At 35.2% G+C, this 15745-nt stretch overlaps 1 long non-coding RNA gene across 1 annotated transcript in view; it reads left to right on the forward strand.

The window, feature by feature from the left end:
- The window catches only part of LOC116419803, a 38647-nt gene extending 24963 nt beyond the window's left edge, over positions 1 to 13684 (forward strand). The window contains exons 3-4 of the long non-coding RNA XR_004230105.1: positions 9784 to 9832; positions 12847 to 13684. This is a non-coding gene — a long non-coding RNA (uncharacterized LOC116419803). The remainder of the gene's footprint in view (positions 1 to 9783; positions 9833 to 12846) is intronic.
- Positions 13685 to 15745: the final 2061 nt, after the last annotated feature.

Consider the following 15745-nt stretch of genomic DNA (forward strand, 5'->3'; position numbering starts at 1 on the left):
TCTGGGAGATGACTATGAACCACTACATAGAATTCCCAGTCCCAATATTTTTGTCTGCCTGCATTTTTGATTTCCTTCATAGGCTAATTGTATACTATTTCAAAGTCTGATTCTTTTTGTATAGCAAAATAGCTGTTTGGACATGTATACTTATATTGTATTTAATTTAACATGTATTGGTCAATCTGCCATCTGGGGGAGGGAGTGGGGGAAGGAGGAGAAAAAGTGGAACAAAAGGTTTGGCAATTGTCAATGCTGTAAAATTACCCATGCATATAATTTGTAAATAAAAAGCTATAATAATAAAAAAAAAGCCTGATCTAGAGGATCATGATAAATAAACAATTAATTATTCTACTTATAACTTGTGTAAAGAAGATCACTTATCTTTTTTGAAGGATGCAAATAGTCTTAGGAGAACATGAATGCAATTTTTGAAGCAGTAAATAGAATAGTTAAAAATTAATTAGAAATATTTCCTTCTCTGCTATCTCTAAATGAGAAAATCCAATTAAAATCACAGAGCTTCAAGTCCATAGAGTTTCTAATGAAATAAAATCAAAATAAAATTTCATAGGTACAATCTAGAAAGGATAAATTTTTTTTTCAAAACAATTTTGAGAAAAGAGTACTGGGTTTTATACTATAGCTCCAGTAAATAGTCATTTAAAATAGCATCGGGAATTACACAGTTATAGCATGTCATCATAATTTATGTTATCTTTAGAAAAATGTTATATGAAGTATATATGTATGTCATATAACATAGAAATAACATGGAACATATGTTTTTTAAATTTGGTCTTCATTATTTTTAAAAAATTTTTTGAATCTTCGTGGTTGGTGACTATGTGCATAGACATTTCCATGAATGAATCAAGTTCAGGAGTACAGCTTCAAAATGTTATATGAATACAGTAGTTCGCTACTCCCTTTGTCTCCGTGGGGCTGGAATTTTCTGTGAAGTCAGAGGGGATTTGACAAAATGGATAATGAGCTATAACAATTTAATCTGTTAGGATTTTTATATTTCTTAATTTCCTTCTCAGAAAATTTTTCAACTCATTTTTTTAAGGAAATAAGAAATGATATTTTCTAATGTGTAACAGAATCAGGTTAAGAATAGCAAATTTATTGTGGGCTCAATTGAGAGATTAATATGCCTGCTTTGTAGACCAAAGCAATATAATCAGCAACATATGGGAAATTCATTAGATAGAACAGGAGTCATCAGTTCATTAGAAATGACACATACAGTTTCATTATAAGATTATCATAAAGATTTATAAAGCACTTCAAGGTGCTTTATAAAGTTTATCTAATTTGATCCTAACAACAACTTAGAAAGGAGATATTAGGCACTCAGAAATTAAGTAATTCTTCCAATGTCACACAATTAGCTAATAAGTATCTAAGGCCAAATTTGAACTCAGATCTTTTCAAATGGAGACTCAGCATGTCATGTATTGTGCCAGCTTTATTGTTGTTCAGTTGTGTCTGACTCCGTGCAGTCCCCGTGATTTATCATTTCTTTCTCCACTTCATTTTACAGATGAGGAACCTGAGGCAAATAGGGCTAAATGATTTGCCCAACATTACACAATACAGCTAGTAAGTGAATGAGGCCAGATTTGACCTTAGGAAGATGAGTTTGACTCTGGGCCTGGTGATCTATCCACTATGAAACCTAACTGCCCCCTTAAAAGCATTCTTTTTTTTTTTTTTTAAATTAAAGCTTTTTCTTTTTTCAAAACATGTGCATGTATAATTTTTCAACACTGATCCTTATAAAACCTTGTGTTCCAAATTTCCCCCCTTCCCTCCCCCCTACCTTCTCCCCTAGATGGCAACTAATTCAATATATGTTAAACATGTTAAAAATATGTTAAATCCAATATATGTGTACATATTTATACCTGCACAAGAAAAATCGGATAAAAAAGGAAAAAAAAAGGAAAAAGAAAACAAAATATAAGCAAACAACAACAAAAAGTGAAAATACTGTGTTATGATCCATACTCAGTTCCCACAGTTTTCTCTCTAGGTGTAGATGGCTCTCTTTATCACAAGATCATTGGAATTAGTCTCAATCATCTCATTTTTGAAAAGAGCCACCTCCATCGGAATTGATCATCAAATCTTGTTGTTGCCATGTACAATGATCCTCTGGTTCTGCTCATTTTACTTAGCATCAGTTCAAGGTCTCTCCAGGCCTCTCTGAAATCATCCTGTTGATCATTTCTTATAGAACAATAATATTCTATAGCATTCATATACCATAACTTATTCAGCCATTCTCCAACTGATGGGCATTCATACAGTTTCCAGTTTCTTGAGTCATTCTTAAATAATAAGAACGATCTATTTATTCTTCATCTGCAAATTGAATTGCATACTATTAATTAGCAGAGGCAATTCCATTCCAGTGAGTCTACCTGCCACAAGTCTCTCCCCAGTTCAGTCCATTCTCTTCTCAGCTATCAAACAAAATGTTCTTTTTAAAACACTGTTCTGAACATGTTTACCAAATCTCTCCCTACATTACACCCCACCAGTTAATAAACTCCAGTAACTCCCTTTCACCTCTAAGATCAAATATAAAATCCTCTATTAGTAGGTCAAAGTCCTTTGTTGGCTGCCCTTTTACCACCTTTCCAGTCTTTACAATACTTTGTGATCCAGTGACACCAGTCTTCTTGCTGTTCCCCAAACTCAACACTCCATCTCTCAACTAGGAAATTTTTATCTGCTTTCTGGGAATTCTTATTCTATTTATCTCTGCCTCTTGGCTTCCAGGGCTTTCATCAATTCCCAACCAAAGTTCTTCCTTCTGCAAAGTCTGTTTTAGTCCTTAATTCTTGTGCTTTCCCATTGCAATTTCTCATTTATTTTCTACATGGTGAGTTTGTACATAGTGATTTGTCTGTTATCTACCCCATTATACTGAGAGCTTTCTGAAAGTCAGATCTCTTTCACTTTTTTTTTTTTTTTTTTTTTTTTTTTTTGTATTCCAAGTACTTAGCACCATACCTGATATATAGTAAGAACTTAATGTTGACTTACTGATTAGGCTTTTTCCTGCTCTTATAATGTCATTGCATCTCAGAAGTAGATCTTTTAGTCCAACTGAGGAGTAGCAGAGCACAGTTGATTTGTGAAGACCGAGTATTTTAAAATCAGCCGGAGTCAGGAATTCAGGTTAGGGGAAAATCGTCAATCTTTAATCTCAGTGAAGAAAGATTGGAGGTGGAAAAGAATGGGCAATACCAATGTGTGCATCTGAGTCAAGAAGCTAGCTAGACCAGCAGCCACATGACCAGCAGCTACCAGCATAAAACCCAGGCCCAATCTCTCCCAGCCTCTCTTCCTGTCTCTCTGCCTCCACCCACCAAAATCGTCATTTCCTATACAACACATCAGAGAGTAGGCGGGGGCCATTCTTTATCCAAGCATATATATTAATAGAGTATAGTCCAATTACTATTTAGCCTCACGTGCTTGGGACCTCAGTGCATCAACTCAAGCCTCAGCCCATTACATTGATTTGCTCAAGATTACTCAGAAAAGTTAATAATAGAGCTGGGGCTAAAATCTATGTCTCTTGAATCTACTCTAGTGATCTTTCTACCATGTTATGTTGCTGCTTTCAATTATAATTGAATTTTTGGCCATGGAGTTGAGCTTTCTACACTCCTTCTGAATTCCTATGGATAACCAGCATATGTTACGTAGTCCCTTGAATTAATCCACCATGTATTATGCATGAGGGGTTGGGAGTGATTGAGGGGCACAGTGTCCCTGTAATCTGGAAAATCCATGTAAAATTATTTGGCCTTCCTTTCACACCAGAGAAGAGGTCTGAATTTAATATTTTATTATAAAATTTGAGCTATTTGGTCAGAGACTATATTATACAGTACTATAAATATACTTTGTGCATTTCTGAATTTCTAAACCTTTTCTGTGTTGTCTTCTGACTTTTGCATATCATTTGCAACTTTCCCAAAACTCCTCCCCCCAAATTCTCATTTTTTTCTTATGCTTACCTATAATATATTGAAACTGCAATGGGAAAATCATGTTGTGGAAGAAATAACTGTATTCCTTCTTCCCCAGCATACAATTTGTTGTTGAGATTAATGGCAGGTTTAGAGGACAAAGAGAAGCTGAGAACTAGAAAGCAGAAAGCAACAATTAAGTTACCTCTGACATACAAAGATATGAAGAGTCAGAGTCAGAGCAGGAAGTTGCATAGGAAGTTCTAAAAAGGCATGGCTAGTTCAAAGATAAGGAGGAATGGTGGGCACAAAGGGATCTTTCTTCATTCTTGGGTCTGACCTGGAATCTATTCTGTGAACTCTAATGAACAGGAAGGGAGAATAATCAAGAGTCTGATTCAACTCTGCTAATGATCTAGTTAGAAAGCAGAATCCGAGGTCCTGGAAACCACTGGAGTAGTGAGTAAGGAAATAAATGCCCCTGGAGCGATTTATTTTCTGGCTCCTGAGTACCTACACTTACAGACAAGAGACCATGAGTGGAAAAGCAGCTAGGGGTGCTTACTAAATCAGTGGGAGTAGCTAGTTGCCAGGGAGATCTGGATCCAATCACCTTAATTGAATGCTTGGAGCTCTTAGTTTTGTGGCATACCTACAGACTGCTTAAATATTATCTAGAGTTGAGCAATGGGTACACCAGTAGTTGCCTTAGTATATTTGATTTTAATCTCTTTGTTTCTATGGTATGAATAAAACCCATCTACAATTAAACTATAAACTACAGTTGAACATAGTATAATATACTATGTTTATATTGCTTCAATGTAATTCGGAGCCCCGAGAAAAGAGCAGGGTTGTTCCCAGTGAGAGATGAGTCAAGTGACTTTTTATTTTTTCAACCAATAGCATTTATTAAGTATTTCCTAAGTGCCAATGCTTAGCACAATGCTAAGGTTGGGGGATACAAAGACAGCCCAAAACAATCCCTCTCTTTAAGGAGTTGATATTTTAATTGAGGAAATTCTAATTGCAGAAATCCATACAGACCTCACTTTCAGGTTAATGAATCACATTAGAGGTCACTGAGAAACAGAGAGAAATTAGGTTTTCTCCTGGAATGGGTGTTTCCATGTTGGATGACATATATAATTTCCTTTAAAATAAGGAATTTCTGATTGTAAAGCAATTATACAATGCTTTACAAAGTACTTTACAAATTTGTCTCATTTTGATCTTCACAGCAATCCTGAGAAACAAGTGCTATTATTATTCCTCTTTTAATAAATAAGGAAACTGAGATAGAGGTTAAGTGATTTGCTCAAGGTCACAAAGCTAGATAGTGAGGCAGCATTTGAACTCAGATCTCTTTGACTTCAGGTTCAGTTCTCAAATTTACTCTGCCACCAATTGTTTTTGAACAGGATCAGGCAAGTGGTTGGCAATATCTTTTGGTAGCACACATATAAACACATTGTCTCTACTTTTACCAGGTATGTGTGTATACATATATATACACACACACACACACACACACACACACACACACACGTGATATATAGATATCAATATATACACATACATTATACATAAGCACATTTATACTTATACATATACGCACATATCCACATGTATGCGAACATCTATGTATATGTATGGTCATATAAACATACACAGTGCATTATATATGTATAGGCTAAGGGTACTTATAGAGCATGGGCTAGCTCCCTGGAGGACCTCAGGATTAGCCAGTCAGGATAAATCAAAGTCCTTAGTCTTTAGGGAAAGAAGTGAAGGAGGCAGGCAAGTTGCCACGTGGCTAGCCAAAGAGTATTCTTGATTCTGAGTGTCCAGCCTCTCTCCTCATCCTGCCACCAAGTGACTCTGACTTCTCTGAGGACTTCTCAGCCCTCCAATCCTTGCCTATGATTATATCAACAAACAAACATTCAGCAAGCACCAATGGTGAGGAGAGTCATTACATTAGCATCTCATCTAAATATGTATATAGAGCCATTATCTCACATAGAATAAGTAATTAGCCTTAAGTTCTTGGTTCACTTAAGTCTGGTTCAAGCATAGCTTTTTGGAGTTTCAGCCCTCTACATCTCCTGCTTTTAGAACACAGTAAATAACAATCACATGTAAGCCTCCTTCAGGTACTGATAACAAATATTGACCTGGGATAAGAATGGAGTATTGAATGGATTAAATTTAATATTTGAGTAAATATAGTACAAAATTTGGAAACCAGAATGCATCAGTTCCAATCCTTCCTCTGACACTTAATAAGCTATTAGTACTAGCTGTACTTCCATAGCTGTAAAATGGAAGTTAAAGGATCTACCTTGCAAATGCTATTCTATTGCTAAGGTTCTTCTATCCCCACTTATAAATTCTAGTGACTTCCTATTATTTTGAGAATTGAAACTAAAACCCACTGTTTGACATTCGAAGCCTTCTATAAGTCACCTCATCCCTTTCCAAGTTTTTGATCCAATTGTAGTGTCTGGAACTTTGAAAGGGTATACTTAAATCTAAGGCAGCAGGGTGCTTGTAGTTAAGTACCTACTCAGTGTGAAATGGTGGTTTTCTAAGCACATACTTGATGTAATGTAATGATGTAGTCAATCTAGTTGGCATATACTTAGGGTAATGGGATGATGTGATGTTTTACAGCTGCACATGTCCAGTGCGGTGTGGTAATGTAGTTGTGCTGGAGTATTTAAGGGAGTCCCAGAGATAGAGGGCTCTCTTGGCCATGATGGTCTCAGCCACAGAGAAGACTTCAGGCTCCAGAGTCCAGACTCCATCTTTGACTAGTCACGGGAATGCCTCCTTGCCTCCTTCACTTCACTCCCCAACTAAGCCCCAGGCTGATCCTGAAGCCCAGGAGAGAGCTAGCCCAGACATTACATCCAATGATGCTAGTCACCTTGTTATTCCTTGAGCAAAACATTCCACTTTCTCGAACTCCTGAATTTCCATGTCTATAATGCTCTCTTTCCTTATCTTTGCCTCCCAGTTTCCCTGACTCCTTTAAGTCCCAGCTAAAATTCTACCTTCTACAGGAAGTCTTTCCTGATCCCGCCTTAATTCCAGTAACTTCTATCTGTTTACTATTTCCAGTTTTTTCTGAATATGTCTTGTTTGTATGCATGTTGTCTCTCCTAATTCACTGTTTATCTCCTTGTGGAACTGGCTTTTATCTTTCTTTGTATCCTCAGTGCTTAAAACAGTATGTGGCACATAATTAATGTTTATCAAGTAGTTATTGATTGATTGCTTGATTTCATTCTCAAAATCTTTTATCTATTGCCTATCAAGTAAAAGCAAATTCTTTATATTACTACTCAAGGCCCTCCAAAATCTTTCTCTAATAGACTTTCCCAGCCTTTTTTTCATCCTATTTTCCTTCATAAACTCCTTGATATAGTCAAATTGGATTTCTTACTGTTACTTTGACTCATTTTGTCCTCCTCACCTTTTACATGTTTGCGTATACTGTCCCAATACCTGGAATTAATTTCCATTAATAACTTGGCCTATTGATATATTTATTTTTCTTCAAAAATCTGACTTACCAGTTTCCACCTCTTTTGTGAAGTTTTCCCTATTCTTTCTGTCAAGATTAAGTCTTATATGCAATGTAATCATATTCTAAATTGCATTATAGTTACTTACATATTGATATCGTGCTCTCTATTGGATTGTAATCTCCTTGGGGGCAAGGAATCTATAATGTTCTTCTTTGTAACTCCATTACCTGGCATACTAGATAATGCTTAATATATATGCCAGATACTGCTGAGTGCTATACTCACTTAGGCACTTAATACAGAAATTGTTGGATCATTAATAAGCATTTAGATCATCTAGTTTAGTGAGGAACTATATTATACAGCTGTGCTTCCATTTCTTCAAGGGAGAATTAGAAAATAAATTTAGAAAATAAATGGGGTCAAGGAAATGGATCATCATAGATATCTACTCTTTTTTTTTGTGGTGAAGGTTGCGTGATTATAACTAGCTATGGAATCCTGAATAGTTGTAATTATAGGGCTGAGTAGAGGAATCGCTTGGCAGTTTGTTGTTCTGTTCTTTCCTGATGTTTCTCTGCATCATATGAAGAACTTAGTTAATCCTTGTATATGTGCATAAGGCTATTTCATTGGTTATCATTTCCTAGTGAAGATATATAACTTCACTTGGTGGTTATTTCATTTTCTTGTTATCATTGGGAGAATATCAGGAAAAGATAATGAAAACTTTTCTCTCTATCAGAAGGCAGTATAGCTAGCATTCTGTAGGAAAAGATGGGATCCAATGATAACAGTGATTGCTACAGTGATTTAGGGCAAAATTAATTATGTAGATGAAGGTATAGATATAAACATTTACTACTCTACCAATTAAACAAGCCTTTCTGCATGCTAAGAAAATGAGGAATGTCAGAATCATGGAATCTCAAAGTTAGGTGGATCTTCAGGGTTATTATATGTCAACATATATCTAAACAGGAATCCCCTGTTCACTATTTTCAACAACTTTACCAAGTAGTCATCCAGTCTCCATTTAAAGATCTTAATTAATGGAAAATATTGTCTTTGAAATGCATTTTACTTACATGGCAAAGAGAAATCATATTTTGGCAAGAATGTGCTCCAGATCATTCAGCCAAAAATGAGAAAATAGATGAAAAGTTCTAAGATACATAAAGCAAATAATAACAATATATCTAATAACAACAATAACTTTTATATACTGTTTATTATATGCTGGGCTCTGTGTTAAGTGCTTTAAAATTATTTCACAAAAATACTGGAGATAGGTTTTATTATTTTTCCTGTTTTACAGATGAGGAAACTGAGGCAAATAGGAGTTAAATGAGATTCTCAGGGACCATAGCCAGTAAATGTTTGAGATTGGATTTGAATTCAGGTCATTCTGACTCCAGGCTTAGTGCTCTCTACATTATGCTACCTAACTGCCACAGTTCTAATATAATCATGATGATATATAGACACTAAATCTTTGAACATCTGATAGTGTTCTCTCCTCTTCCAAAAGTAGTACAGATAACAAATGCTTGATTTATTTAGTAATAATTTTGTCTTTCAAAGATGGAATAGATAATAAGATAATTGTTTCAAAGGTGGACTAGACAATAACGTGAACTATTCCTTTGATCCTGATTCTAACAAACAAAGTAGAATTAGTTATTGAAACAGAGATTATGGAAATTCTGTAGTCAAGAGCTAACTCTACCTTATTCTTCATAATAGAGAAAGAAAGGAAAAATGGACTAGCCTAATATGTAGCCTGGATTCTGAGGAAAGATATTACAAAGATTTCAAAGGAAAGGATAAGTGGGATCCCATGATCTAAAATTCTTTAGGGGAAGGTTGACTCAATAGGAATGGGAAAGTCTCAGGGACAGACTTCTAAAGACACAGCTCCAAACATAAATAATTCAGATAAGAAGGAAAGGGAAAGCTGTCTGAATTGATGTAAATGCAAAGAGAACTCATCAATTAAAGTAGAAAAACATATACATTTATATGCATATATAAATCTATCTATCTATCTATCTATCTATATGTGTGATGGAAAGAAGAGACAACCTTTAACCTGATCCTAGAAGAGATTTTTTTTAAATATAATTTTTGGAATAAGAGGAGGATCAGAGAAAAGATAGAATTGCTGCTAGGAATAAATAAATGATAGAGGAAAGTGATGAAAAGATAAAACTTTTCAACTCATGTTTTGCTTCTGTTTTCTCAACCAGGAAGAAAGATCTTGGCACTGGGACAGATAGAAGCAAAACAGCCAAAAGGGTGAGAAGATCCTAAACCTGGTTAACCTCATTGAGATGAATATACCAGGATCAGATGAACTTCATCTTAGGCTATGGAAAAAGCCAACAGAGGAAATTTCTGGGAGATGTTGAGAAGCTGTTAATAAATTTTGAAAAATCAAGGAAAACAAAAGAGATTTTGTAGATTCTCTCATTGGCAGATGCTGCCCTGATTTTCAAAACAGGGTAGAGAACTAGAGAGCTGCTTTATCACATCTAGTCACCTACCTTCCCATAAAAGATTGGAAGATAGAAGGGATAATTAATTCAGAATGGCAATTTCAGGATCTGGAAAATGCTTGACAGACTGCTACAATAGATTGAATTCTATAGGATGGATACTAATATAGATAAATATAAGGTTGTATACAAGTTAAAAGAAATCATTTGCCTAAGTGTGTAATTAAAAAGCATTGCTGAACAAAAAGTCTGGTGTCTTAGCAGACTGTAAGGCCATTGTCAGCCAATAGTGTCACACGGACAACAAACGCAAGGCAATCCTAATCAATATCCAAAAACCATCTGATACTCAGAATAAGGAAGCAATAGAACTGTTACTCTTTGCCTTGGTCAGATTCTGTGTTTGATTCTTGGCATCACATTTTAGGGAGAACACTGGCAAACTGGAGAGCATCCAGAAGATGATGCTGAAGGAACTAAAGACCATGACATATGTGTTTTGGCTTAAGGAACTGAGAATATGTAGATAGGAGAATAGAAGACTTATGTGAAACAGATAGTTGTCAACACATATTTGAAGGATTGTCATGTGGAAGAAGGCTCAGACTTGTTTTTTTTTTTTTTTTTTTGGACTCACTGGACAGACCTGGGAGTAGCATGTAAAAACTGCAGAAAGGCAGATTTGGATTTGCTGTAAGGAAAAACTTCCAAACCATAATTGTGCAAAAGTAGGATGCCCTGCTTTGTAAGGGAGAGCTTTCCCTAATCCCAGAAGTCTTCCTGGTGAGGGTGGTCAGATGGCTACTTGTTGTGGGAAATGTCTATTCTGGTATGGTTTTCAAATGCCCTCTGAGGTCTTTTCCAATCCTGAGATCCTGTGATTTTGTCACTGCTTTTTTTTTTTTATTTGAAAATTTTTCCATGAATCACATATGTAGAAATTTGAAAGTGAAAATTAGGAAAGAAAGGGCAATATACCAAGTACAATATAATAAAACAGCTTCTAGTTTTCTGCCTATATTTTTTAAGATCTTAATATAATAGAATGAATTCTCTTTCCTTTTCTAAACTATTTATGAACAAACTGAACTAAAATCTATCATATGGTAGGACCTCATAATAACTGTAACATAGATTTGCTTAAACCAAGTATCAAATTTTATCTTCAACAACATTACAATTACTTACAGTAAATGCATTATATTTAAAGGTTCATTATCATATGGGTTTAAAAACTGAGGTGTCAAATAGTATCTTCTAAAACAATAACATATAATAAAACCTGGTTAACTGTAATATGGCAATCTTTATACAGTTGCCCTTGGACTATCATTCAAAATGTAATATATCTAGAGCTGGAAAGGACATCACAAGTCACCTAATACAATTTCTTTATTTGACAAATAAGGAAGTGGAGGTTCATGGAAATGAAGTGACTCTACAAGGTTATAAAGATAGTTAATAACAGATTTGGAGCTTGTTAGTTATGTTTTCTCAATACTAGTCTTAGTAATATAATGTACTGTGTTTCTGAATCAAAATGTTTCCAACTAGAGGATGTGTGAATTGATTCTAATTCCTACTCTCTTACTAGCCTGCAGTGTAAGCTTGAGAGAGGCTTTACCTCTTTAGGTCTTAAGTTTCCTTATCTCTAAAAAGAGAATATTAATTAGAATATATCTATGTATATACACATCTATATCTATATATCTATATTTTCACATGTATATCTATCTATCTATCTATCTATATATCTTTGTGCCTTGATGTAGGTTTTTAGTTTGTGCTGTCTGTCCCCTCCCATATTAATGGTGTCCATATCTAGTGCTCATTAGGAACAAAATAGAGGGTTCCTCTGCAAGAGAGCAAATACATGGCAGCTTGCTTATTGCCTTACAGATGAGAAAACTAAGGCAAAGAGGTTTAAATGACTTGACCAGGGTCACACAGCTAATAAGTGTATGAGGAGGTATTTGAACATAGATCTTTTTGACTCCAGGCCTGTTCTTCTATTTGGCCACTTATCAGTAGCCACTTCTTTTATTTTATGCTCAAAGAAAGAAATACAAAATTGAAGTGATGGCCAAGAAAATAAGATTCCATTTCAGGTATGCTGAGGGAATATATGTTAATAAGCATCATAATGCACTTAGTTATTGCTTCCATTAGGAGAGAAAAAAAACCCTTTCTTGTTGACTGGAAATGCAACGAAAAGTTGCACTTAAAAGAGACTGCAAACCATTTCTCATTATTCTTCTTATGATCAAAGGAGAGGTTGAATCTTCATGATTCAGCTGACAAATTTTAGCAATACAGTTCTCCCCTCCCCCACCCCAATCATGGAGAGCAGTAAGGAATTAACTAATTAATTAAGCCAGAGTACAAGCCCACTTACATGGAGCAAGAGCACGTTCCATAAAAGAATGACCTATGACATATACTTAGGAGAGAATATGAATGAGGAGCCAGCTTCTCTTTGCCAAGTTCTTTTGATATGTACTGACTGTGTAACCATGGGCAAGTCAATGAACCTCCTAATGCTTCAGGACACTATAAAATTTGAATGAATCTGTATAACACCCTCCCACTTCCCCCAACCCCCCATGTGTGTGTTTTTCCATTAACTTATGCAACCAGCCTACTAACTATGAGACACTGGGCAAATCTTCTATGAGACTAATCTTTCTAAGACTGGCCTTTCTAAGAAAATGGCAAAAAGTATCTTTGCCAAGAAAACTCTTCAAAGGTTTGAGTTTGGGAACTCCAGAATGGTGCTGACTACTCATATCAGATGTTATTTTCTATATTCCTTAGAAAAAAATGGCGGCCTCCAGGTGGTTGTTGGAGCTGAAAAGATTAAGGAAATCCAAGCCTTGATGTACCATGCCAGATCTAACCCTGTGAATTGGACAGAAAATGTAGCTCGAATAAATGTGTAATATCTATTCAGCAGATTCATTAAATGTCTTTTTCTCCTAGAGCAGTATGAGAGATGTGTTGGATTGATGGTTTCTATTTTGAGAATTTGTTAATTCTCATGGGTTACTTTTATTTTAGGAATTGTTTCATGGATTAAAAAAAAAAAAAAAAACAGCCATTGGGGTATCCTGTACCTGAGATCTATTTTGTTTTGAATGCCTTTTCTAGAAGGAACCCTTTTAGTGTCTTAGGAGAGAACCTGGAATTTCTTTGGAATTCTGAGTTGAAGACAGAGAACCAAGAAGATATGCAAAAGCCTTATTCCCTCTGTTTGAGGTCTGGTTACCTTAGAACTGAGCCTGTTCTGTTTGAATACTGAGAAAAGCCCTTTTTTCTGAGACTATTTCCTGGCAGTCTGTTATGTACTCATCAGTACATAAAACATTGATACATATAAAACATATGACATAGAATGCATTTAAATGTCTTCAGTGTCAATTTTTCTGGATATATGTACAACACACAAACAATACATGTGTATCTGTATGTATGGACTTTCAGAACTATAGTAGCTATTGCATTACAAAATTATTCTGCATAAGTGTATATATATATATATATATATATATACACACACATGAATATACATTTCTGCTACATGTCCATGTTTCTTTTTTCATAGATTTATTTTTGCTTCTTTGTCTGTCTGTCTGTCTGTCTGTCTCTATCTCTGTCTGTCCCTGTCTGTTTCTGTCTTTCTCCTTCCCTCCCTTCTTCCTTCCTTCCTTCTCTCCCTCTCTCTCCCTCTTCCTCTCCTCTCTTCTCCTCTCCTCCCCTCTTCTCGATTCTCTTCTCTTCTCTTCTCTTCTCTTCTCTTCTCTTCTCTTCTCTTCTCTTCTCTTCTCTTCTCTTCTCTTCTCTTCTCTTTCTGTCTCTCTCTATCTATCTCTGTCTCTGTCTATCTATCTCCCTTCCTCCCTCTAATAATGAATTTGTTTTGCTTGACTCACTCTCACATTCTATCTCTTTGCTGTGTCATTGTCTACCTCTGACTCTAAATATATAGGTTGATACCTTTCCTCTTACATGGTGTACTACATAGATCTCCACCAATAAGTATAGGATTTCATACCAATGGACAAAAGTTTTTGGAATTGGCATACATTGTCTCCCTCTTTTTTTCTATGTCTTTATCACCTCTATCTTGACATCGATATATATATATATATATATATATATATGTATATATGGAATTGGTGAGACTAGGAGAGATAAAAACTTCAGTCTTTTCAGTTTCTTCAAGTCTCTTTGGGCTCTGTCAGCACTTTAGGCATTTTTGGCTTCCAGATTCAAAATGGAAAATGTATGATGCCACACTCCATTTCAGGTTGCTGGGGGAAAAATACTCTGAAAAGAAGTCAACATGAGAGGAACTGCAATCTTGATCATGTCCTTATTCCCAGATTATTATCTTATACTAGACACTTTGGGAAATATCTCCTTGTGTGAAATCTGAAATTCTCTCTCTTGGTTGAGCTGCTTCCTCATTCTTACTGGAAGAGCTCCGTCATTCTATATTGTTTGGTTCATATTCTATATATGCTTTCTCTGATTTTTGTTTTGTTGTCAGCTTGTATAAATATTCTTATTTATTACCTGCTATGTGTATTCATTGTGGAACTAGTATTTGGTGGGAAAAAGTCAATCTGTGGTTATTAAACAGTGTATGTATTATTGTTATAATAAACATCAGAAATTTAGTTTGAAACTGAGAACCATATACCCTAAGCTAACAATATTTAAGGGGGCAGATATAATTCTAACTTGGTACCCCTTCTCTCTGAAGAGAAAAGAGTGACTAAACTTTTGGCCCTAACTGATTTCTGGCAGGAACTAAAGTTTCCCATGGAGAAAAGTGGGAGAAGAGGCTGGAGATATCTATTTTGTCTCCCTTCAAGTCACACAACAACTTCCCCAAAACACATATAGGAGGAACAACTCCTCTCTACATATTTAAAAGCAAATTTCTTTCAAAGATGATTATCCTTTATAAAATCAAATTAAAATCAAGCTGATTGTTTCCTATGTGATTTTATTGCAAGCAAAGACCAATTTGAAAGAAACCAGACATTTATATATCTTCTCTGTCTCTCCTTTGCAAGGATTATTTATCTGACACATTAATATTTCTGATATTAAAAAGAAAGACATATTTTTATTCTGAGTTAGGAATTAAGCTGGGAACCTAGTCCATTGCAAAAGGGGGGAAATCAGGACACAAATCTTGCTCCAAGGTAACGACATTTAATTTCATGTTGAGAAATAGCTTAATTTACTGTGCCAGGCTTACAACAGAACAGTATACCTTTCTTCCAGTCATGGTAAAAAGCAATGTCAGTTTCATCAAAAGGAAGTACCATGTTGGAAATCAAACTCGAAGAAAACTTAGCAATGAACTGGGGAAACAAACCACATATTGGACCCTTCAATGTTTCAAATTGTTAAACATTTGAGGTTTAAACACAATATAAAACATGTGTTTAAAAATGCTTCCCTTTTGCTTTTCATTCCAGGGAAAACAAAATTCACATCTTTATTTATAATTGTACCTCTAAATGTCCCTTTCAGAAAGGATCATAATATTTTTTGAGTTTCAGGGTAAGAATCATTTTATATAAGCAGTTTACTAGAACAATAAGTTCCATTTTAAATGTCTACCTATCTATCTATCTAGATATGTATATATAAACATGCACACTTATACATACAATGTATGTATGTGTACATATGTATG

The sequence above is a fragment of the Sarcophilus harrisii genome, chromosome 6 (assembly GCF_902635505.1).
Source record: "Sarcophilus harrisii chromosome 6, mSarHar1.11, whole genome shotgun sequence".
In the NCBI taxonomy this organism is placed as follows: domain Eukaryota; kingdom Metazoa; phylum Chordata; class Mammalia; order Dasyuromorphia; family Dasyuridae; genus Sarcophilus; species Sarcophilus harrisii.